Here is a 25,987-nt window from a genome sequence, read left to right as displayed (position 1 = left end):
GTTGGGCATGGTAGCATGCCCCTGTGATCCCTGTTCTCCTACAGCACCATGGGAGACAAAGACAGGAGAATCCCCAAACTCTTACAGCCCAGCTAACTGGACATATGCAGCAGTGAACGACAAAGGTAGACACTGAAGGTTGCCCTCTGACCCCCACATGTATGTGCCTCATGCATGACTGCATCCACATCAGCACATGTGCACACATACATACACACATCATATACACAAAAATATTAAAAGGGAGCACACTGTAGTTAACAGATAAAACACACACATATAACTGACTACTATATTTCCCTTACATTCTAGCAAACTGCAAAATTCTGAGAGTTGAGCAAAATGGAGAGTTCAAGAACTACTGCCATCATTAGGTAGAGAAACAGTGTAAAGACTCCAAACTACAGAGGAAGCAATTTTAAGGTTGTATGAAAGGAGTTATAAGATCTGACAACTTTTATCAAATTATTAATCTCTCAAGATTTCAGCCCCCTAAATGAAATGGCCTTCAAGTAAATTTATTTTATATACCTAGTTTGGTCACTGGCATAGTTACCCCAGCACCAACTGTGTGACACTAAGTGGGTTCATACTGCTATGTTCTAGATCAGTTAATGAGAGCAGATGGAAGATTAAGGCCTCCAGTTGCTTTCCCCAAAATGACCAGGGTGAGGTACATCTACCCTAAGACACAGCAGCAGGAAAAGTCCTTGAGTCCAACCTGGCCTATCCTCTCTCCCTCTATTTCTCTCCATCACTCCACAGCACCCAGTCAGAAAATTCAGGAACAACATGACAAGTGTCAGCACTAGTGGACGCTGTCAAATGCACAGGCCCTCCAGAAGCCAAAGACCAGACATGACTTCTTTAACTGCATCCATGGGCTCTATGGAACACTGCAGTCTACCGGGTTCTCCAGCCCAGACTCCAGCTCATTTGTGATTCCGGCCTCAAATCTAAGTCTTTAAAATATATTAAGCCTCATTTGTTATCTCTAAATTGGGTACCCTTAGGGTTATTGAACATATTTCTGTATTTCTCTGAAATGGTATTGTTAAATCGATGGCATACCTCCAAACATTGACTTAGGGAAAAAAAAAAAAAAAGCAGGATTATCCTCACTTAAAGAAGCCATATAATAAAACCTATCTAAATGGCAGTTCAAATTTCATATCAGTACCCAAAAACGACTTATCTAGGACCACAATTTAACAACTTATGGAACAGTAATAGCAGCAGGAGTAACAGGAATTACAGGGCTAGTGTGAGGGAGCAGTACTCAACGTTCTCTTCAAAATGAAGAGAGCGAGGATCCTACTTGATGGCTTTTAAAAATGGAGCTCTAAAGTGACCTCAAATAGGAAATAGAGTGTTAATTATGGCTTCTGAGTTACATGGATTGAGAAACCTTCATTTGAAATCACTGGGAGCAGAGAGGCTTCAGATTTCAGGTGCTGGGTATGGGAACCTTTGTCTAAACTGACAGAATATCTTCAGGATTTTCTGAAGTGTAAGCTCAAATTCATTAGGGTTCATGTCCACCCTCCCATGCATCCCGGGGATTCTCTGGGGTGGTGATCTGTGTACCATGTCTCTGCCCTGACTGTCGCCCATCCCATGGCGGCACTTGTGTCTTCACATCAGACTTTCCAGCATTCCAGACTTCTGATTCTGGCTTAGGGATATCTGCCAAATATGTAGGTGAAATTTTAGAATAAATACCATATTCACTCTTTCTCACATGTAGAGGTTCAAAATGAAATTTTAATCTTTTTCCAAAAAAACCCTGATATTCAAAGAAACTGACCTTATTTACTGACTTACTATTGATTTGAGCAATTCATAAATTCTTAATTCTCATAAACACTGTCAGTATTTCTTTCTCAGATAAAATTTCAAGGACACAGTACCTAGGAAAATACATTAATTTAGATTAAATACTCAAAACAAAATGTGTGTATGAGTGTGTGTATGTGTGTGTGTGTGTGTGTGTGTGTGTGAGAGAGAGAGAGAGAGAGAGAGAAAGAGAGAGACAGAGACAGAGAGACAGAGAGAATCAATTTGCATGTATATAAGGGATTGTGCAGTTTAAGCCAATAAATCATACAATCACAATTGTGAAATATAAGAATATGATCAATTCAATTTCTAAACATACTACACACACACATACACACTTAAACTCCATAAAAAGCCAACTAACAAGTCAATAAACACTTACCTGGCAGGTGCTACACAAAGGGCACTGAGTTCATCACAATGTAAAGCAATCTCTATGTCCCCTAATGATTTCTAAAGAGAAACACCCTGAAGATGGACCACTGTCAAACTTGGAGGCTGCTCTTTAGCCTCCACCACCATCTAGTGGTAAAGCTCATAAAGCGGAAATCCCATGCCCTAGCCCTTCAAGTATGCAGGTATTCAAGTAGGGTGAGGTAGAAGTGTCTGAGAAGAGCAATCAACATGGACAACACGTTAACCTAGAGTGCAAAAAGAAAGTCTAAAAGACTCAAAGCATTTGATAGAAGCATGCTGCAAATACCAACTGCTCTTTCTGAATTAAAAAAAGAAATTCCCGAATAAACTAACTCTGTGCTTTTCAAAAACTGTTGTGGCTTGAACACTGATTGCCTTTCTTAATATTTATTCTATAATACAGACTGAACATTTTTTCTGTAGTGTGTAGAACTACTTCGCTCCTTTCAGAGACTGAATCAGGTTCCTACATTGTATATTTTGTGCTTTCAATGTCATGAAATACAGCAAGCACCCTTAGGAGGTCAAGTTTCTTGTAAACATCTCCTTCTATAACATTTTCCCCATCAATGCTCAGATACTCATGCACAACTGAAATCATCTCACAGCAGACATGCAAGCTGAATATTTGCAAAGTCCGCTGTCAATTCTGCATTTCCGTTTTGTTTCAATGTCACCTCTCAAACTGTCAGTGTTAACTTCTGATGTACACTCATCTCCGATGCTCAGTGCTCCCTTCAAGGGCCTATGGTTTTTAATACCCTGTCATTGTTGGTAAACGGAAAGGCATCCGGAACTCTGGCTCATGTGTCAGTTACTTGTCTGCTGCTGTGATAAAGAAACCCACAGAGGGAAGCTCATTTGTTTCCAGAAGATGGGGAAGCACAGCAGCAGAGGGCAGACACAGCAACGGGAACAGGAAACTCAGAGCCTGTATACTTTACTGTATATGAGAAGCCAAGAGAGTGAAGTAGGAGGCTGAGGCTGTAAATGCTCAATGCCTGCCCCTAGGGATGTACTGCTTCCTGCAAGGCTGCACCTCCTAAACTTCCTACACAGGACATGTCTCATTCAAATCACCACAGTGGGTATGAATAAAATTAAAGTATGCTTCAGTGTGAGAGACACACATTCAGTACTGATCCATGTATTTTTCCATCCATGGGGAAGTTAACAGCTTCCCAGACACAGAAGCAGGGGGGCAAGTCTTTACTATGGAAGAGTGCTTCCTATATTTTGAGTATATCAATTACTAAGGCCCAGTCATTAAATACTAGAATGATAACACATATCCCAATTTTGCAAAATCCCCTCTAAGGTACTGATATCTACAGTACTGATACAGGTTCTTGACAATGAGAAGAAAATGCCTGGGATCAGGTAGCAGGGAAACCCAGGCCTGCTGCTGCCAAGTGCTGGTGCAAATGTGGAGAAGTGATCAGTGTCCCAAGCCTCTTTCTTCATCCTGTCTCTGTGTACTCATCAAAGTTACATGAAGAAAGAAATCTTCATGACTGGTGAATCTATTCCAAAGTCTGTGCCATTGACAGGGCGGTACAACTGTCCTTGCAATATAGTCAACCGCACCATCATTCACCCGGCACTGTCCTTTCTTGTCCTCACTACCGTCAGCAGCCCTCTAACAGAGGCCACCAATCCACCCCAGGACCTGTGCATGAGCCTGGCCTCTGCAGAGCCTGACCCTGCAGGCGAAGTTCAGGCCTGTGGACAGTTCTGTGGTTCGATGGAGGAGCCAGGGCTCTACAGCTGGGCGGGCACGGGTCCTTTTACTCACAGTCACGACTTTAAGCTGACGCCACAGCTACAGACAGCAGCACAGCCGGGCTGATCACTGCTGTGCTCTCTCTGCTTCTTCCCGCCCCTGCTTGCCCACTTCTCCAACTCCAGCACTGAATGGTTATGAGCTAACGATGTTCAGACAGCTCTCATTTACTCATCACCCCATATATACCCTGATGCCAAGTGTACAACCCAGTTAATCCCCACAGCCAACTTGTAAGGAAGGACTAGCATTATTCCCAGTTAGCACATCGAGGTGACCTGCCCCAAGGTTGCACAGCCCAGAAAGACTATGGTGAGATTAATGACCACCAATCTGTCTCCAAATGCTTAGGTGCTAACCACAGCTCATTGCTGCAAAGCAATGATTCTTAAAGGCATTACCAATAATATTAACAACCTGGCTGTTTATGTTAGCAATTGCTATCATACAGGTGGATTATTAACATGTGCAAATAACAGTTGGATTGGATAGTGAAATTATTTTCATTTATTTACTTTTATTCCTCCACAATTATCCCATAATTTATTCTCAAAACTCAAATACTTTTGGGTAAATGTCACTGACCTAGCATTTCAGCGGGAGAAGTAGAAGAGAATGGGCCAATAAGCACACATGACTCCATGCTCAAGGCACGCGTATAAAAGCCTGTCTACAGCAGCACTGCATCACTAGTAAAACGTGCTTTTTTATTCTCAACTGAAATCCATCCCTTCTGATAGGTCACAGACTAGGACCATACATTCTTATCCAGAACACTCAGCTTTTTCTTGCCATAAACGAATGACCCTAAATGAGACAATTTAGAAACTAAAGTGATGCTTACAGATCCAATGGCTGGGAAGTCCAAAACGAAGGTGCATATCCCTTAATATCAACACATGTTAGGGAATAGATTTGAACAACACGTCTCAGGGAGACACAACTGCTTCACAATCACTGAGACTCAGACAAAAGCAGCAACATGAATGTTTCTTTAATGGCCCTGTCCAATAAAGAAATTTGGGCTGCTTTTTCAAACTGATTAAACTAAGTGGCCCAGACACAGCAGCTTGCCAGCTGTGGTGGTGCACATATGGAGAAGTGGGGGAAATAAGGTGGGAAGTTCAAGGTCATCTTGACTACCTAGGAAGTTGGAGGCCACCCTGTCTCATATAGCCAACAAACAACAAAAACTACCCAAACCCTACAAAGAAGATTAGCTGTTGCACTCAAGTTACTCACTAAAGAGATAAGCAATCTTTACAGTATTAATTGCTGAAACCCACACAGAATCTAGAATTACAAACATGTGCTTTGCTAGTATCAGCTTGATGGAGAGAGAGAGAAAACCATGCCTGTACAATTCCATGCACCCTGGCTTGTGATCACTGAGGCACTTCCCCTAACTTGCTCTTAACCCTCAGGCAAGTTCCTGAAGTCTCCATACCACAAACTTGCTGAGCCCTCTTCCTCCCACACATCACCACAGCATGACAAGCAGTCTTTATTTCCCAGAACAACTCTGGGCAAGTTTATCTACTACATGTTTCCCAAGTTTCATTCCAACTCAAGACTCTCCGTGACTTTTCAAAGCTTAACTTTCCAGACTTTTTCCATCTGGTGACCAAAAAGCTCAGGAGTGAGAGCACTAAATAAATAAATAAAGCACCTCACAAAGAGGCTCATCACCCTCCCAGATCTGTCCCAAGTTTGAATCACTAAGCAGACCTGGCTCCAGAAGCCTGCAAAACAGGCTCTGAGGGGCAGATCCTGGAGCAAAGGCATGACCTAACCGCCCCGGAATGATCTTCACTGTCTGCAGATTAATTCCATCCCTGCACTTACCTTTCCTTCCAGAACACTCAGTGGAACCATCCTGTTCACACAATAGTTTTTTAATGTATTCACTCAACAGACTTTTAAGTACTTCCTGGACACTGAGGATACCAAGTCAAAGAATTCATGAGGGACAGTCACTGCCCATTTTGGCTAGGTATGATTCCAAAATAGAGCCGCTCCCCCCCTGAAAGTATAAAAATATTTCCAAATATGGAAGTTGAGTTCCATCTTGGGAGCAGATCCAAGCAGAATGAAGATAGGGAGAAACATGATTTTTCTGGGACTAAAGTTAAAACACAGAACACCTGCTTCTGATTTCTCAGCATGTTTTCCAAAAAAAACAAAACAAAACAAAGAAAGAAAGAAAGAAAACCAAACGACCACTCAAAGATGAACCACATGTTCAGAACTTTCTGGTTTGTAACAATTAAGATTACCAACTTTGGACTTTTGCTAACATCAACTGAAATGCACTGCACTTCAAGTTTGAATTAGCCAGGTTCCAGGAACAGGGAAAGCTTGTTGGAGTGGCACATGGCTGACATTCAAGTGGTAACACTCGCACCTCATCAGTACCCACATCCAAGTGAGGCTCTGTGAGCTGTCCAGAAGCCTGTAAATGTCCCACTCAGGAACCATTTTAAAAACTGCCGTCTTCCAGCCTGCCAGAAGGTGGCGGCATTGTTCCTCCCTCATTCTCAGATGGAGGGACAAAAGGACAGTGAATTGCTAAACTGTCATTCATGTCATTCATTGTCGATGCAATGACTTCTATCATGTCTCAGTGACAGAATAATACCAACAGGTTTCAGCAGGATTTAGTGTGCCGTACAGAAAAGTAAAGTCAAGGTCTGCATGCAGTGTTTTACAAATTTAGAATTTTTTCCTTATTTTTAAATTACCCAGTTTAACAATAATCATCATTTTCTTTTTTAATTTTTCCCTATGACCTCCATGTCAAATTTTTATTTATTCTTCTTTCATATTTTACATCTTGACTCAGTTTCTCCTCCCTTTTCTCCTCCCAACCCCCACCTTCCCTCTCTCACAGATCCATTCCTCTTCTGTTTCCTTTCAGAAAAAAAGCAGGTCTCCAGATATCAACCTAACATCACAACAAGTTAGAATTTAAAAAGGCACATCCCCCAATATCAAGGCTGGGCAAAACAACCTAGTAGGAGGAAAAGGGTCCTAAGAGCAGGCAAAGAGTCAGAGACACCCCACTCCCACCGTCAGGAGTCCCACAAGAACACCCAGCTACACAACCATAACACATATGCAGAGGACCTAGCTCAGACCCACACAGGCTCCCTGACTGTCGCCTGCTTGAGTCTCTGTGAACTGCTATGAGCCCTGCTTAATTAATTCTGTAGGCTGTGTTCTAGTGGTTCTATCCTTCACTTCTCTAGCTCCTATAATCCTCCCCCATCCTCTTCTGCAGGATTCCCCAAGCCATGACTAATGTTTGGTTGTGGGTCTCTGCATCTGTTCCAATAAGTTGTTGGATAAAGCCTCTTTGATGACTATTATACTAGACTCCAGTCTAGAAGTACAGCAGAGTATCATTAGGAATCATTTCATTGACTTTTTTTTTTTTTTGCCAGTTTTATTGGTTTATTTTATTTGGTTCTATCTTGGGTCCCCGGCTATCCAGCCTCTGGTTCTTGGCCCTCTGGGCATAGATAGGCGTGAGCTCCCTCTCATGTCATGGGTCTCAAGTTGGGTCAGTCACTGGTTGGCTACTTCCACAAGTTCTGCAGTGATACAGAAGTTTAGACTTTCTTAAAGCACATTTTCGATTACTTTAGCAGAAGTCCTTACAACTCCACAGCATATGGAGTCACAAACATCACAGCATACATTTAAAACCCTATGCCTGCTCCATCGAGTACTCAAAGTTCTCCCAATGCCATGTTGCCAATCATGATTCTACAAACAAGAGCTACCCTCCTGCAAGCACTGCACATCGAGGTCAACAATCAATTTTTGCTTCCTGGAACTATCAGAATTTATATTGGGCCTTGACCCTAAGCCTTTGTATCCTTAACCCAGTGTGTTTCTCAGTGTCCAGTAGAGTCCTATCTGTATAGACCCCAGCACCTATAAACATATACTCTACTATAAACCACATGTCAACACAGTCTTTCTTAAAAGAACTTTTTAAAACCTTAAATAACTTGGACTAGTAAGACAGCAGCTCAGTGGGTAAAGGTGTGTGTGTTCAGGCTCACTCACCTAAATGCAATCCCATATCCCACAAGGTGGCAGCAGAGAACCAACCCTAAAGAGTTGCCTCCACACACATGCTATGACATGATTATGCCTACACCTACACACACACACTTTAGAAAAACATTAAACAACTCAAGAAATGGATACCATGTTGTTAAAACTGATTCACTAGAACATTCATACTTATCTAAACATTCACCAGCAGAGACTAATGAAACATATTATGAAATACTAAAAAGCTAAGGAAAAGAATAACGTCTACAACACTCATAGAAACAAGCCTCCAAAACAGTACGTGGGGATGAGGCAGAGTGCACTTGAGGACCCAGGTTCAGATCCCCAGCAAACATGTAAAAAGTCAGGCACAGTAGTGCAGGCTTGTGATCCACCTTAGGGGAAGCAGCGCCAGGAGAATCCCTGGGTCTCACTGGTCAGCCAGGCTAGTGAATCAGTGACTTCTAGGCGCAGTGAGAGATTCAGGTTCAAAAATTAAAGTGAAGAGTGATTGAAGAAGATGAGGAGGATACTGAACATTGAGTTCAGGCTTCTGCATGATGATCCTGTATATCCATCCATATGAACATATGAACATACACACACACACACACACACACACACACACACACACACACACACAAGAAAGAGAGAGACAGACAGACACAGAGAGAGAGATAGAGAGAGAAGGGGGAGAGAGAGACAGAGAAAGAGAGACCACACACAGGATTGGTGACACAGCTCATTAATGAAGCAAATGTTTACCTTCTCATGAGGGCCGAGGCTTGATTCCAAGCACTGCTCACCCCTATTCCTCCCCCACCCCCATATACACCAAATAATCACAAATAATTGGACTTTTGAGTAAGAAATAAGATGGAACATTTATAGAATTTCAATGTAAAAAGGAAAACTATTACGGGCAGTGGATGATAGGCCAGATCAGAACTGACTGGAAACAATAACAGACATATTTTGGGATTACATGTGTTAAAATCCCTCTGTTTGTAGTAAGAATTCACGAGGGATGTTTATATATAACCAGTCTTATTACTAACAAGGCAAGGCCCTGCCTGGAAACTGTACAACAGAGGAATAGTGTGTGACTCTGAGCATGTCCAGTTGGGGGGGGTGGTGGTGGTGGTGGGAAGTTTTGAGAAAAAAATAAACAAGGGTGAACTTGAATGTCACAATTCCACAAAAGGAAATGGGAACATGTTGAGGGAACACAAATTCTTTAACACAATTCCAAACATCATGGATAAACAGAAAATAAATACTCATTATTTTAACTTTTCCTTTTTGATGATGGGTGCTCAAAGAAAGGGACTGTGCCCTCTCTTGTTTGATATTTTATATTTTATTTATTTAAATTGTTAATTAAAACAGAATTATATCACTTTCCCTCTCCCTTTCCTCTTCTTGTCCGTCCCAGCTACTCCCCTCCAGTCCCTATGGCCCTCCTTAAGTCAATATCCTAAGTGGGCTAGGGTTTAAACAGAGTTCTCAATAGGAAAAATTAAAATGGGTAAGAAATATCTCAAAAAATGTTCGTTTTTATCCTTAGCAACTAGGGAAATGTAAACTGAAAAGAACTTGGAGATTTCCTCTTCCCCGGTCAGATGGCTAGAATCAACTCACCATCTGACAACAGACGCTGGTGAGGTTGGGGACACGAGGAGCATCATTCATTGCTTCTGGGAATGCAAACAGGCAGAGCCAACCTGGAAATCAGTATGGAGAACCTTCAAACATCTAAAAATCACTGGGCATCTACTCAAAGGACTAGGCATCCTACTCACAAATACCTGCTCAGTCATGTTCATTGCTTCTCTATTCACAATAGCTAGGAAATGGAAACAACCTAAATATCATGGACTAGATAAATGAATACTGAAAACGTGATATATACACAAGGGAATATTATTCAACAGTAAATAAAAATGATATTTTCAGATAAATGGATGTACCTAGAAGAGATTATATCAAGTGAGGAATAATTATTTTATTAGCAATTATGTTAAATTATCCCTCATGTCTAGTACTGAAAAAAGCCAAATTATTTCCATTGTTAAATATCATAAGCTACTTAATTTTATAAGCATATGTAGATATAATCAATATATGCTGTCTATTAAGCTAAAATGTTTTTCAAGCAATAAGATACTTTAAACTCCAACAGCAAAAAAATGTATATACATAAGTTAATCTTTCCAGTTACTCACAAATACAAAATGCCCAGCCTTATGGAAAATAATATGGAGAAAAGATCAATTTTGAATCCTGCATGGAAATATTTCTGAATTATTCACAAATCTGGTCGAGTTTCCACAAGCTTCATACTCCAAGATGACCAGGCCTGGTAGTGAGTTAGCTGAACATACAAAAATTGGTACTCTCCAAGATCTTCCTGACAAGAAGCAGTATGAACAGCAGACAAGGGGAAATCGTGTTAATGGCATCCATGCCATGCAGTACATGAAAAGCCAGTAAAGAAAAACAAGCTGAAACTGGGTCCTGTACCTCTTATTCAAAACAGTGTAGTTTGTCAGGCATGACAGACACACTTGTCATCTTAATACTCAGGAAGCTGAGGCAGGAGGATTGCTACAAATTTCAGGCAATTCTGAACTACTTACTGAGTTTAAGGTCAACCAGTTCTAAATAGTGAGACCTTAGCTGAAAACAAGCAGCTAAATAAAACCCAAAGCAAAACAAATCTGAAATCTAATATGCTCCAAAAATCCAGCACTGGGACATCAACAGACTCAACAAGTTTCAAAGCTTAGAAGATTTCAAATTGTCAGATTAGGGATAACCAACCACTAAGGTGATGAAACTATTTCTCTAAACTAAAACAATCCTTCCTGTAGGGAGGATCATTAAGACCAAGAAGTACATAGTGAGTAAAAGAAATAAGACTCAGAAAGTTAAAAACAAACAAACAAACAAACACCTGTCCTATTACCCCAGCCCTATTTCCAACCAAAAAACCTTGAGCCACCCGAAGTGGAGCAGACCTAGGCAGGTTACCAGTGGTCTCCTCCCTCCACTCCTCCTCTGCTCTGGTCGCTAGTCCTGCCTCCTTAGACAGCCCCACCTCTCATCTCATCTCCCTTGTTTTAAGGCTAGCCACAGAACCCCAACCCTACTTCCTACCAGAGATCCTATAACCACTGTAGGTTGCAGGAATCCATACACCCATCCCCCTCAAATTTCTCCTTCTCCATCCCAGTCCTACTGATCCTGCTGAGGCCTGCCATAGGAAGCCCACCCTTCAGCCTATCTCCCTTCCTTTGTAGATCCCCACTGATCACAGCTCTACCTCATCATAAAAACACAAACAATATGAAAAGCCAAGAAGGGATAACCCTTCCAGAACACACATCCACCAGACCTACAGAAACATTCTCCAGTGAGAATTCTCAGGATAAGCACCAAGACACAGAACTTTAAAGAAGATACTTCATCAGAGTTCAAGAAGTTTAAATAAGAAACTAACAAACTAACAATGAACTGAAGAACACATATAAACACCTGAGGGATGCCCAGGAAAAGAAAACACGCTGCTGAAGAAGACAATGAAGACAACCTAGGATTGGAAAACTGGATGCAACAAAGATGAATTCTGAAGAGAATTCAAAATGAAATTGAAAAACTCAAAAAGCCAATTAGAAATTTATAGGAAAGCCATACAAAGAGCAGATCAAATAGAAGAAAGGATATCAGAAATTGAAGATAATATAGAATTAGATGACACCTGCCAAGAATATGAAGAATTTTTTTAAATACATAATATGGTATACCATGAAAAGACCCAATATCAAACTATAGACATCAATGAAGAAGAATCCAAAGTCAGTGGTATAGACCAGATAGTCAACAAGATCGCAGAGGAACACTCCAAAATTAAATAAAGGCAAACCCGTACAGATGTAAGCAGCACACAGAACACCAATTAGAACTAGGGAAGGGGATCACCACGGCCTCTTATAATTAAAACACCATAGATACATAACAAAGAAGTTCTGAAAGCTGAAAAAGAAAAAAAAAAACACAGTCATAAATGAAGGGAAAAATCATCAGAATAATAACTGACTTCTCAAAGGAAACTTTAAAAGCTAGAATAGCCTGAAGCAATGTACTTCAAGTTCTAAAAACCATGGATGTCAATGTAGACAACCGTACTCAGAAAAACTTTCTGCCTTAGTTGAAGAAAGCAAATGTTCTCTGTTATAAATAGACAGGAATCTATGCCACCAAATGAGCCCTCCAGAGAATATCCTGAAAGGAATTCTTCTGACTGAAGAGAGGGATAAACATTGTCAAAAGACTACAGAAAGAAAGCCAATGATGATATAATTACTGGAACAGAAAATGGAACTAAGAACACAAAGAGAAAAAAAAAAAAAGAAGGAAAAGAAGAAAATGACTACAATCAACACACATCTTACAAAAGTACATATTAATGGCCTCAAGCTAAGAACAAAATCCATCCGTCTACTGTCTACAAGAAACTTATCTTCACTTTAAATATAAGCACCACCTTAAAGCAAAAGGATGGAAAAAAGTATTCCAATCGAAAGGGACCAAGAAGAAGTAAATAGATATAGTTGTCCTGTTATCTGTTTAAACAGATTTCAAAACTAATCCAAAGAAATAAAAAAGATACTTTATTTTTATCAAGGGAATAATTGACCAAGGGGCCATTACAATCCTAAACATATATACAACAAACTCTAGCATATTCAATTTCATAAAAAATATATTACTTGAATTAAAGATATAGATTAACTCCAACACAGTAACAGATGATTTCAGTACCCCACTTTCTACAATAGATATGTCTTCTAGACAAAAATTAAGCAGAGAAATGACATAATTGAATGACATTATACATCAAATAAAATATACAGAATACTCCATCCAAATACTAAGGACTACACACAAACACACCCACACCCATACCTCACACCTCAGCAACACATGGATGTGTTTTCTACAATAAACCACATCCTAATTGCAAAGCAAATCTGGGGAAATTCAAAAATACAGAAATAACTCAGTGTATTCTATCTGATCAAAATACCAATAGCAATCAAAGCACGAGTCCATATACAAACTCACAGATGTTTAAATATTATAGAATGATGGATGGGTCAAAGAAAAAAAAGAAAATTTGCATTTATGCAACTAAGTGAAAATGGCCACACATGATCACAAAACCTCTAGGACACATTAAAAGCAGACCAAGAGGGAAACTTATAGCTCTATGTGCCTTCATCAAAAATTATTACAAAACATTGTTTTTAAGGAAACAGAAGAACACTTCCACACTGATTTTATAAAAACCAATGTTACTCTGATACCAAATCCAGGGAAAGATACAACAACAACAAAACCCTAAAACCAAAGGCAAATATTCCTACGAGCACTGATGCAATAATCCTCAATAAGATACTTAAAAATTATAGGCACATTATCAAAAAGATAATCCACCACAAAGAAGTTGACTTTATACCAAAAATGCAAGAAATACATAGTTCAACATATGTAAACCAACAGATGTAAAAAATCATATAAATAACACTTAAAGACAAAAAAAAAAATCACACAATCATATATTAGATATAGCAAAGGCCTCTAACAAAATCCAGTGCCTTTAACATAAAAGTTCTTGAAGGAATAGGATTGGAGAGAACATATCTCAATATAAAAAAGGAGATATACACATGTATACACATACACACACACACCGCCCCAAACCCACAGCCAACACCATCCTAAGTGGAGAAAACCTTGAAGGAATCCTATTAAAATGAGAAGTAAGATAGGCTGTCCACTATTCCCCACTCCTTTTCAATATAGTGCCTGAAGCACGAACTAAAGCAATAAGGAAGAAAAAAGAAATTACAAGGTGCAAACATAAAAAAGATGTCATCATTATCCTTATTTGCAGATATTATGCTATTATTCACAGAAAATCCCCCAAATTACACCAGAAAAGTGAAAATTACCAACAATCTCCGCAAAGTGGCAGGATACAAAATCAGTTTACAAAATTCAGTTGCCTTTCTATATATGAATAACACACTGATAAAGAGATCATTATTCACAGTAGCCGCTCAAGAAATCAAAGTACCTAAAAACAAACCTAACCGAGTACGTGAAAGACCTCTACAACGACAACTTTAAATCTCTGAAGAAAGAGACGGAGGAAGATAATAGAAAATGAAAAGACTTCTCATGCTCATGGCATGGAAAAATTAATACTGTGAAAATTATCATTCTAAAATGATCATTTATAGACATAATGAAAGTCCAACAACACTCTTCAGAGAAAATAAATAAATAAATAAATAAATAAATAAAAGCTAAAATCCTCTGAAACCACAGAAGATCCTTGATGGCCAAAGCAATGCCGAACAAATCAATGACGTTGAAGAGATTACCACTCCATATTTCAAAACATATTGCAGAGATAAGTAATAAAAGCCCTATGATATTAGCATAGTGTAGAGTCTACAGTGTAGACCAATGGGACAAGATAGAAGATCCAAACATTAATGTAAGTAACTATAGTCATCTGATATTGACAAAGATGCCAAAAGCACACACTGCAGAAAAGAAAGTATCCTCAACAAATAGTGCGGTGATTACACATGTAGAAAAATGAAATTAGACCTGTACCTATCACCCTGGCCCCAAATAGATCAAACACTTCAATGTGAAATCTGAGATGCTCCAACTGCTAGAAGAAAAACATGATATTCTAAATACTTATTCTTGTATTGTAGCTCTCATAACTCATCAGGAAGCTTCTTATGATAAAAGGACATCACATCAAGGACTCTATTCTGATTTAAAGATCAGGATTATGTCCAGGTACTTCTAACTCACTCTTAGGAGGCATAGAATTTTCTTCATCATCTGAGATCACATTCATGTGGACTTCAAAAATGCTGGATATATACACCTTCAACACCACTGATAATCAAGTGCCCTGAGTATGTATTCACCTTCAACACCACTAATAACCAAGTACCCTGAGTACCTAAATGTCTCTCATATTTTATGTTTATTAAATATTTTAGTAATTATATTTTAAATTCCATCTGGTAAATTCTAAATGCTAAAGTAATATTAGTCTTGTTTTTAAAGGAGTTACAAATGAAAATACAAAGTCCTTTCTTTGCTTGTACCTTTTGGTTATAACAGATTTCAAACTAATGTTTGAAAATTCTAATTGTCTCCATTGTCTTTATGAATATTTGAATATATTCACATTCTTGTACAATTTGGATAAAACAAAATGTCTGATTTTTAAATTAAATTTCAATTTTATTTACTTTAGCTAGAGATCACCAAAGATTGGGTTAATTCTTTTTATCCAAATTATACAAAAGTCATCAATATCTAATAAAAAATAATGATATTTTATACCTTAAAATACTGATGTTTCTTAATCTAATTTATATCCAAGATGTTCTATAGTAAAATTATCCAGGAGTAAAAAAATTAATGAAACAATATTTTATTTTAATAATAAAAATGAGACAATACTACAGTAACTCCTTTAAAAGTCCCACTTCTAGCCAGGCAATGGTGGCACACACCTTTAATCCCAACACTCAGGAGGCAGAGCCAGGCAGATCTCTGTGAGTTTGAGACCAGCCTGATCTACAGAGCAAGCTCCAGGACATGCACCAAAACTACACAGAGAAAACCCTGTCTCGAAGGAAAAAAAAAGTCCCAATTCTAACCATTTAAATATAGGTAAGATAGCACACAGAATACAAATTACTATAAATACAGGGGGAACTATTTGGTCAATCTTGTTTAAAATTTTAACATTTCAATCTCATTAAAAATATATAAATTTTGGTTATTTTAGAGATTCAGTTCCTCTGTAATCTTTACTCTATCTGGCCAAACTGTTCTTGATTTACTTAATTTTAGGTAATCTATGTCACATATAAATGTTATATCAGACATAGAAGGTGCAAAAATTGTTTAGGTTTGGGTCATAGTGGCTGATAGCTTTGCTATGATCCAGGAGTTTCTTTTATAATGGCTTTACCTGCTATTCCTCTCTCCTGAAGACTGCTGTCCTGCCCACTACTCAGCCTCCTCTACATCAGATCCTAGGACTGAGCTGCCTAGCTACAAGGGACCTTATAATACCTAATAAATAAACTGGGGAACTGAATAAAAACTCCCAAGGGAGAAAAAAAAATGGCAGTGTCTGGCTATGAAATAAAGTCCTGAAAGGGATCTGTGTCTGCTGAGACAAAGTAGCTGACCAGAATTTCATACTGTGGTGAGGCTGGAATGTGGTTGGGTTCTCTGGCCCTCTGGAACAGCCATTCATTGCCACCCTGTGTTGGAACTAACATCATGTGACAACAGATAAAACTCTTTTAGAATCCACTGACTTAGCAGGCAATTAGCTTCTACCAATCTATAAGCTAAGGGTGCCATCAGATAGCCTCTCAAGCCTATAGAAAAGCTTCCCCCATCTCCATGTCCCTACCTCTCTCATGTACCTACCAATGTATTTTAGACATGCCTTGATTTATGACATTCTCTGTTCTGTAAAACTATAAAAACTTAGTGAGACTGCCTCCACATTGAAACAGGAATATGGGTAACCTAAGTGTATATGTTCCAGGGCTCTGGCCACTCAAAATGCTTCCAAATAAACTCTCTTTTTGAGAAGGAAGGAAAAAGGGGAGGAAGAAGCAGCAGCAGCTTCATCTGCAGCAAATGGAGACCATGACAGAAATGCACAACTGTCCAAAATGCAGGCAACAACTGACTGTAGGGTATCCAACCCCAGCTGATAAACACAGCGCCAACACCCGGGGCTCTGTAAACATGGCATATGTGGGAAGACAAAGACTGTAAGAGCCGGGGGACCTGGATGTCTGTTTCATGTTGTATCTTCCATATAGGATGGGAAAGCCACACCTATAAAATAACAGCAGTATGGTTATCTAAACTTTAATGACAACACCAGTTGACAGGCCAATGGGAAAAGGGGAAATCTCACACAAAGCCCTACTCCCAGATGAAGAACTCCAGGCAATTAGTGAGTGCTGAGAGAGGAGTAATTAGTCTTAATTAGTCTTCTCCTGGGATGAGCCTCCGAGTGATAAGCCCTTAAAAGACAAGCCTGAGTAATACTGAATGGACCCAGCAGTTTGCATTTACATATTTATGTACATGTAAGAACAAGAAGGAAAAGGGAGAATGGATTAAAGCATGAAGTGATGGTGGTAAGAAGGAAACACGGGGACAGCTCTTCGGTCATTACTAACATGACCATTGCTACAGTTACTTACTAACATGCTGGCGACATACACACCACAAGTTTCCAGAAATAACTCAGTCATAGTGAAATGTCATGTGACTCCAGGAACACATGCAGCGATGGGCCAAAACCAATGAAGTAGAACACAGCAGGAAGCGGCCCAGGAAAGCCATGCTTGCTTCTTTCTTAAGCCCCTCTGAGGGAATTCTCCAGTGTTGGGTACCATCATTAATGAGTGTTGCCATCAACTTACTTTCCTTGCAAAGCCTTATTTCAACAGGATATAATAAGCGGTATCCTGAAAGTCCTCTGGGCAGCTTGGGCCACTGGGAAGTCCTGGGTCTGGAGAGTGGCTATCAGCAGACAGTATCCTTCTGTGCACAACACAGAGGCCAATCTCTGGCTGCTGCAGTGAGACTGAAATGATGACATTGTACCGGGTTACACTCTAGCAGAAGAAACCTTTGTGTCAAAGAGCGTTAAACAGGATTATGCACACAAGAAGGCACCACACACTTGGACTTCACCTTACACATGTGCCCTGGATGGAGAAGGTGGAAGGGTCTGGGGGGTTTGGGGGGTCTGGGGGTCTGTTATTTGTCTTCCCTTGCACAGCAGCTGTCCCTTCATAAAGTATCTGAAGAACTGTTTCCAAAGAGCAGAATCTCTAGGCTTCTTACAGGAGTCAGCAGAGAATTACTTCCTTCCTCCAATCCTAGTTCGAAATCTTAGAGACTATGACCCACTGTGAGGTCGTGCGCGATGAGCTCCTCTTTGTTTCAGCTACCTGGAGTCATGTTAGGAAAAATGACATGCCATCATGCCCTCGGCCCCCATACGCCTCAAGATTTTCATTCACAATAATTGGGGTTGGATTTGGGAGTTTAAAATGGCAAGCTCCTTGTGGACTGAGAAATAGTCATTCCCACACTACTGTAGCATTCCTCCAGAAGCTGAATGGGGGGGGGGGGAGATGGCAAAGGGTACAAGGAGTCGGGAGTCACTTGTTCTCATCTTTTCTCTCTCTCTCTCTCTCTCTCTCTCTCTCTCTCTCTCTCTCTCTCTCTCTCTGTGTGTGTGTGTGTGTGTGTGTGTGTGTGTGTGTGTGTGTACAGGGCTTGAGTTAGGAAAAATAACTGTTTACTTTCCAATCACTGTACAAAAAAGTATACCATGGCTTTGTGCCCTGAGTTTTATGGCATATCAGTCTTTATCTTTTTAGGACAAAACTAAGAAAAATGAAAACAGGAACTTGTTATCTTTCTAAAACATTTACTTATTTGGACTCTGCAATCTGCAAATTATTCTTTATTTTCAGTTGGATTTGACTTCTTGTGAGATAACACAGTAGAAAAATTTCAGCGATTAAATGACTTTGCGGGGTCACTGCTAGGGAGACTGCTCTATTCAGTTATTAAATGACTTTGCAGGCTCACTGCTAGGTAGACTGCTCGATGGAATAGGAGAACAAAGACTGAGCAACTATTCAGACTTGGTGCACTTGCCATGAGTACATCACCATCTTAATTAATTTCTTACCCCCAAAGTGAGACATGTATGTGGAACAAGGACTCAGTATCAAATGTGGTTACCTATTCCACATTGCTTGGCATATGCCAGGGACCAAAAAAGGAAAGCAAACACAATTTAAAATGTCCCATTTCAAGATGTGATGGTCTGAAATCACGTGGGAAAGATCCTAATGGGTGACTGTCTATAATGGGAACCTAGTCCCAATGGATACATCTATAAAAACACTCCCCCACTTAAGGCTCAGGGAACATTTTGGATGAGGGGGACAGAAAGATTTGAAGAGTCAGAAAATCATGGAGTGTGCTCTACACTGTGTCTCCCAGGATTGTCAGAAGCTACACCCATAAAGTCTCATCAACATGACTGCCTGAACATGAGCTGAACAAGGACAATAACAATAAACTTGCCAAAATGAATGGGGGAAAGCCCACAAAGGCCCTTCCCCAGTGTTTTAGAAGCAGTAACTAACTGGGAAGAGAAGACTCCCCCCGCCCCCCGCCCGACCTGCTGAGCTGCAGCTAAGCTCCAGGGACAGTTTTCAAGGTGGGTGGTTGTACATGGATACAGCTGCCTGTGTGTCACTCAGGCTCCTCTCCATAACCCTCAACCCTTAGTCTTTTAAGTAACCCCAATAAACTCACTGTCCATTTAGCTAGACTCGGGGTGACTCATCCTCCTAGACTGTCATTAGTGCTTATCTGGGTCAAATAAATAATTCAATCATATCTTCCCAGGAAAAGTCATATGACAAATGCCTATATAAATAGGCCAAAATCTTGTATTCTATTTTAGTTTTCTAAAGAACCTCCATGCTGACTTCCACAGTAGCTGCCCCAGTTTACACTCCCAGCAGCAGTGAATCAATGTTCTTTCCCTGACACAAATGACACCAGCCCTTGTCATCTGTCCTCTTGATGACATTCATTCTGACTGGGGTTAGATGGAATTTCAAGGTACAGTCAACTTGCATTTCCCTGAAGGCTATAGATAGTGAACATTTCTTCAAACATTTCTCAGCTCTTTGTATTTCTTCCTCTTGAAAATGACTACTAATTTCATTAGCCTACTCTATATTATGATTTGTGTTTCAGATTGGGGATTTAGCTCAGTGGTAAAGCACTCGCCTAGCAAGCACAAGACCCTGGGTTCGATCCTCAGCTCAAAAAAAAAGGAATGATTTGTATTTCGTGATAGTTAATTTTTGATGGTCCTTACAGCATCTAGGTATCACTCACCTATCACATGTATAGTTGGCAGAGAATATTTTCTTACCCTCTGTGGGCTCTCTTCACTCTTGCTGCTAGGTTTCTTTTATATTGCAGAAGATTATTAATTATGCAGAAGATTTTTTTAATTATGTACAATTCCATTTGTCAATTCTTAAGATTACGTCCTGTACTATTGACTTCTTTTTCAGTAGACACTTGCCCATAACTGGATCATGAAGAATTTTTAGCTGTATTTTCTTCAGTTTCAGAGTTCCAGATCTTACTAGAAGTCTTTGATTCACTTTGAATTAATTTTTGTGCAAGCGAGGAATGTAGATACATTTTCATGTGAGCATTCAGTTTTCCAAGCAACATTTGAGGATGTTGTCTTCTTTCTGGTGCATGTTTCTGAAATCTGTGCCAAAGACTAGGTGGCTGTGGCTGTTGGTCTATTTTCAGGTCCTCTCTCCCACCAGAGCCAGGCTGATTTCAGCACTATGGCCCTGGACTACAGCTTGTGATCAAGTACTGCGAAGTCTGTGCATTACTATTTCTACTTAGGATTGCTGTAGCTCGGTTTGGTCTTTTGTGCTTCCTTAAAAATATGAAGAAGCCTTTTTCTAGACAAAAGGCCACTGGAGTTTTGATGGAAGTTGCATTTTAATCTACAGCATACTCATTGTTACAGTATTCACTCTGCCAATCCATGAATGTGGGAGTTCTTTCCATCTGATAAATTCTTAAACCTGAAGAAACACATTTGGTCCCACGTATTTCACATAAAGGACTATCAATTTATATGAAGCCTAAGGCCCCTAGAAGAACAAACTCTGACATGACATCACAGCATACCTAGTGACCTATTTCTTCCCTATCTCCTACTGACTACCGCCTCCCAACAACGCCCTTAATTGGGTCAGAGGCTTTAAGATCCAATCACTTCACAAAAGACCATCAGCTGAGGAGTGGGTTTTATATCAGTTAGACAGCTGTTGGTTACTGCCAACATGTGAGTGCCACTCAACAGATGGGTAACTCTGCCTGCTACCAGAAACCTAGCCAATTTCCCAAGGCTAGTGAGGTCACAAATTTTACAAGAAAACCTACTATCACCTATTTACTAGACCAGTAAAATCCCTGATGACATTCTAAATCTTTGCCTTATATCCACAGATAAGTATAGCTCTTAACCCTCATCAGAGAAACCCCTCTGTACTGTACATGGAGACCATCACAGAAAAGCACAGCTAGAACACAATGCAGAGATCACCAAGTCATGGGAAGCCCGTCTCCAATGGATATACCTACATGACAACTCATGTAGAAGGAGCAGAAAGATTGCAAGATCCAGGACACCAAGAAGTCTGTGAACTAGTCCTTCCAGAAATGGATGCATAAACAAGATCTGAACAGTGGCAATGTCAACAGACATGTACAAGGAAAAAGGAATAGAGAAAGTCCTGAGCAAGTAAAATCTTGAGTTAATGTATGCTGTGCATGTTGGCATGGCTATGTCAAGGTCCCCATAGCCACAGCCTTAGCGATCTGGCAAAGCCATCCTCAGGGGACCAAGTGCAATGTTGATAGCATGTGCAGAAAATATCCATCATAGTTTTCTTTCCATGGATATTTATGGCCTGAAGCCTGTCCCCCAAAGAGACTGTTCCTACTACAATTAGCTAAACATGCCTCCATGATTCAACAATACACAATAAACCCTGCCTCTTTCTTTATCTGTATACAATAATTGCCTCTTTGTCCAGCTGTATGCAAAAAAATCCCACTTCTCTGTTAAGCTGTATATAATAAACACTCTGATTTCTGGGGTGCTGTGGTTTCTCTAGCAGAAGCTAAGTCTACCTGATCCCAACTTTTCTGTTTGTCTGTCTTTTCTTCATTCCTTCACCATCCCAAATCTGGTCCAAGTCCCCAGAGATATGTAAGGATACAATAGACATGTTAACTCTTAAGGAGGAAAAATCTCATAGGATCACAACCCTCGACAAGGATCTTAAGGCAATGGATGACTATTGGGAGAGGGTGAGAATTAGCCTATCCAGGGGTTGTTGCCCAATATTGGTTGTCCAATCCAAAGTGATCATCCCTGAAACCCTACATACAGCAACAGATTATAGTTATATATTTATGTGTGTAATTGAAGAAGAGGTTATCAATTTGAGAGTAGGAAGGTCTAAAGAAGTTGGATGAAGGGGCTGGAGGGAAGAAAGAGAAGAGGAAAAGTTATGTAATTGTATTTCAATTTTTAAAGTATATAAAAAATGTTTTTTAAAATCATCAGCTTATAACACAAGAAGTTTAACACAGGAGCCTGCTGGAGTCACTTCATATATAAGTTATAACAAATCTGTTATGCTCTCTGGAAAATTATAATTGCCAGTTACACATATTAACCATGGCCTTAGAAGAGCTCAGGAGAACTGCATGGGAGCCCACAAGTTAGTAAGCAGAAAAATAAACTGGATCATCCAGAGACCCAGCATGACAAGGCAGCAGGTTCAAGCATTTCTCCCTGATAGTTCCTCGAGCAAAGAAAGAAAAGTCACAAGACTAGCTCTTGTCTTCTTATCAGAAAGACTCTCACAGCAAGTACTCCAAAAAAGATAGCCTGTCTTGAAACCCATGGTCTTAAGAACAGGAGACAGAGAACGTATAAATTCTTTCCCAAGAACATGTATCTTCTACCATCCTGGGATTGTTTTCAATATTGACTGTGAAAGGTCCCAAAAAGGAAGGAAGTGCTCCTAAGTGTTTGCATGTCTGTGCCTATATCCAAGCTTCGCATCCTTTCCTTCTGAGAGCTGAGCACTGCACTTCCTACCATCCTTGCCATACTACCCGCCCCCCTTAAAACTGTACAACAGGTTAGAAACTGGCTGCTCACAGTTGATATTTTTCTGTACATAGTGCATTAATTAGGCTGTGTTTCAGGGTAAGCAGTGCCTCATGCAGCAGATCAGGGGACTCTGGAGAGCTGCCACAGAGAGACAGTTAATGTCAATCACCCACTTAATCATAGAATGTTTACATATAGGGGAGTCCTGGTAGGAACTGGCCTCTAGAGAAGACTGCTTTCGTCTTTGCATCCATGAGTCTATTTACCCAAGAGACTGCACTGCAGCTGAATATAAGAGAGTTCTCTCTGCTTATGGGTATTCTCAGCCCTGAGTCAAAGCAGCAGCCAGAACTATTTTGGTTGTGGGGAGGTCTGGAGAAGAAATGGGTCTCTGTCAAAGCCAAGCGGGAAGCTTCCCTCAACTAGCTCTGGTTTAGAAAGCCCATGCCAGAAGATGAACAGTGATTAGGTTTGCATGTAAGACACAAAATAAATATCTATACCTCCCGAGGGGAAAAATATGTGTGTGCTCTCATTGCTCTGCCATCCCCAATGTCCAAAACACTGCCTACTGCTTAGTAAGAACATGGAGAATCCAGAATAGTATTTGGTGCACAGTTAGCGTCACTGCAAACACATAGGTTAAGATTTTAAGATGAAATGAATTGCAGACTTAAGCTATTAGACCACAATCAGACAATGGAACCTTCCGGAACACATTTGAAATGCAGGAGCCTTTGGTTGTTCCTCTCTTTAAGTTCCTTCCGCTGTTCGGATTTCTTTCCCATGCTCCCTTGCAAACCCACCTTCACTCAGCAGGGAGGGAGAGGAGGGGAGTCAATGAAAAAAGTAAAGAAATGTTAAGAGCCTCATAAAGAGCTTTTCAGAACAATGGCACCTTTGAGTCATTTCTACATTCTGCTGAAATTTCTGTAGTCAGCTTCTGAGCACATTCAGCCCTCCATCCACATCCATCTGTTCTACATCAAGTTTAATCAATTACAGATCAATAATACCGGGAAAAGTAACAGTATCTGTAATGACCACGCATAGACTTTTTGTTATCATTATTCCCTAAATAATGCTAAGTTAATTATATAACTTTTATAATTAAGTATTATAAAAACTCTAGAGCTGATTTAAGGTATTTCTGTAAGGATGCATGTCAGTTATGTGCAAATATATCACTTTATATAAACGACTTCCTATAAATGTACGTCTCCAGATGACTTCAGCAGTGGTGGGTGTTTGATACCAAGCCAAGGGAGTCAAGGATACAAAAGGCTGCTGTACTCTGGTTAGTGGAGGGGTATAGAACTTTAAAAGTTATTACTACAGAAGCTGGAATGAACTAAAAATATAAATAGTAGCATAAGTAACACAGACTTTTCAAAATATTATTATGTGATGAGTTCATTTGTAGTCCTACTCATGAGCTACTTATCAGTAATGGTTAAATGTGGGAAATATGTGGGGGAAAAGACCACCAACATTCCTTATGTAACAGATATGGCCAAGCAGGGTCAAAATCATTATGCAAATACTAACTAAATTTCCAATACCACCCCACTCCTGAACCTGCTGTCCTCTACAATCTCCTCCTGAGTGTGTCAGAAGGAACCATGTCTTGCTCTTCGTCTCTTACTGCTGTTTAACTGTGAGTGGTGAAATTTAAAAAGGAATATCTCCGTGGGTTATTGATAGTATGTTTATTCACCTATTGATAAGGAAGCACAGGAAAAAGTAACAAGAGGAAAAAAGTGGTAGAGGGGAGGGCAGGGAGATTTGGCCAGGCTGCTGTTCAGATTACTCATGGAAGGGAACCAGCAGAAGCCAGCCTGACACTCACTCCCACACAGATCAAAACATCTCCACCTTTCCCATGCTTCCACTTTCTAGCCTTCACTGAGTTCTAACTGCCCTGATTCGGTCACAGCCAACCCATTAGCTCGTGGCATCTGACAAGTTCCTGATTTTCTTCTTTTCTTGAAGATGAGGAAGAACTCTGTTAAAGCATCCTCCGGAACCTACTTTGAGACATATATCAAAATGAGTGTGATCTGACTGTCAGTGCAGGAGCCAGAAGCAGGTAAGGAAATTCTCCATGAAATAACCTGGGGGTACGAATGGAAGGGTGGGTCTTGAGTGGGAAGACACTGGGCGATCTTCATTGATGTTTTAGTAGTAAAGTCAGTTTCTGTTTTAAAGTTGTAATTGATTAGAATGTTAAATATTTGTCAATGATAGCTTGGAGATCCAAACCTTAAGTAGTATAACTGATGATTATTTGGGATTCCCAATTGTGTTTAACATGTCTGCTAATTCAAAAGGAACTGTTTAAAAAGTGTCCATCCAGGGCATTTCAAAACCATGTGAGAGAGCACTGAAATGGCTTCTGCAAAGCAAATCCACTGTCCTGTTTCTTCTTTCAAAGCCTCTCACTGCAAACAGTCTCTCCTTTTCTGCAACCAGATGCATGTGCATGTAACAAAACTGTGTCTGCCTGAACACACACTTACAGAGGTCAGAGCTTTAACTTGGTCATCAATGGGAAAGTTAACCCTAAAAACACCTAATAAAATGTGCATTTGCTTTTAAAAAGGCATAAAAGCAAAAAAAAAAAACTATCATATGCATAGCAAAATTTGCATTCATGAGATATTAATTTATACTTTATAACTAACTAGCTAAACTACTTAAAATACTTGAACAATTTTAAATTCCACACATAGGACTGAGCATGGACCTACAATGTCAGTAGATTCAGTGAGCTCATGCAACCCACCTAAGGTATGCTGGTTTTTATTGTGGGGTTTTTGTTGTCGTTCGTTTTGGTTTGTTTTTTGTTTGTTTGTTTTTTGAGGAAAATTAACTCCATGGAGAAAATTACTTAAAAATAAGAGTAAAGAAAAATAATTTATATACTTATCTTTTAAAAATATACAAAATCAAAACTAAATTTAAAGACTAAATAA

General features: G+C 39.8%; 2 protein-coding genes across 14 annotated transcripts in view; one reads left to right on the top strand and one right to left on the bottom strand.

Annotated features, from left to right (window-relative positions):
• The window catches only part of Med12l (mediator complex subunit 12L), a 340,622-nt gene that overhangs the window by 139,419 nt on the left and 175,216 nt on the right, over positions 1-25,987 (bottom strand). The window lies entirely within an intron of this gene.
• The window catches only part of P2ry14 (purinergic receptor P2Y14), a 54,648-nt gene continuing 53,616 nt past the window's right edge, over positions 24,956-25,987 (top strand). For all 3 annotated transcript variants that reach the window (XR_004945281.1, XM_036191140.1, XM_036191142.1), the window contains exon 1: positions 24,956-25,101. The gene's annotated coding sequence lies outside the window, so the exon portion shown is untranslated. The remainder of the gene's footprint in view (positions 25,102-25,987) is intronic.

This window comes from Onychomys torridus, chromosome 6 (genome assembly GCF_903995425.1).
Source record: "Onychomys torridus chromosome 6, mOncTor1.1, whole genome shotgun sequence".
In the NCBI taxonomy this organism is placed as follows: domain Eukaryota; kingdom Metazoa; phylum Chordata; class Mammalia; order Rodentia; family Cricetidae; genus Onychomys; species Onychomys torridus.
Note: the sequence above shows the minus strand (reverse complement) of the source record. Positions and strands in the feature narration are given on the sequence as shown.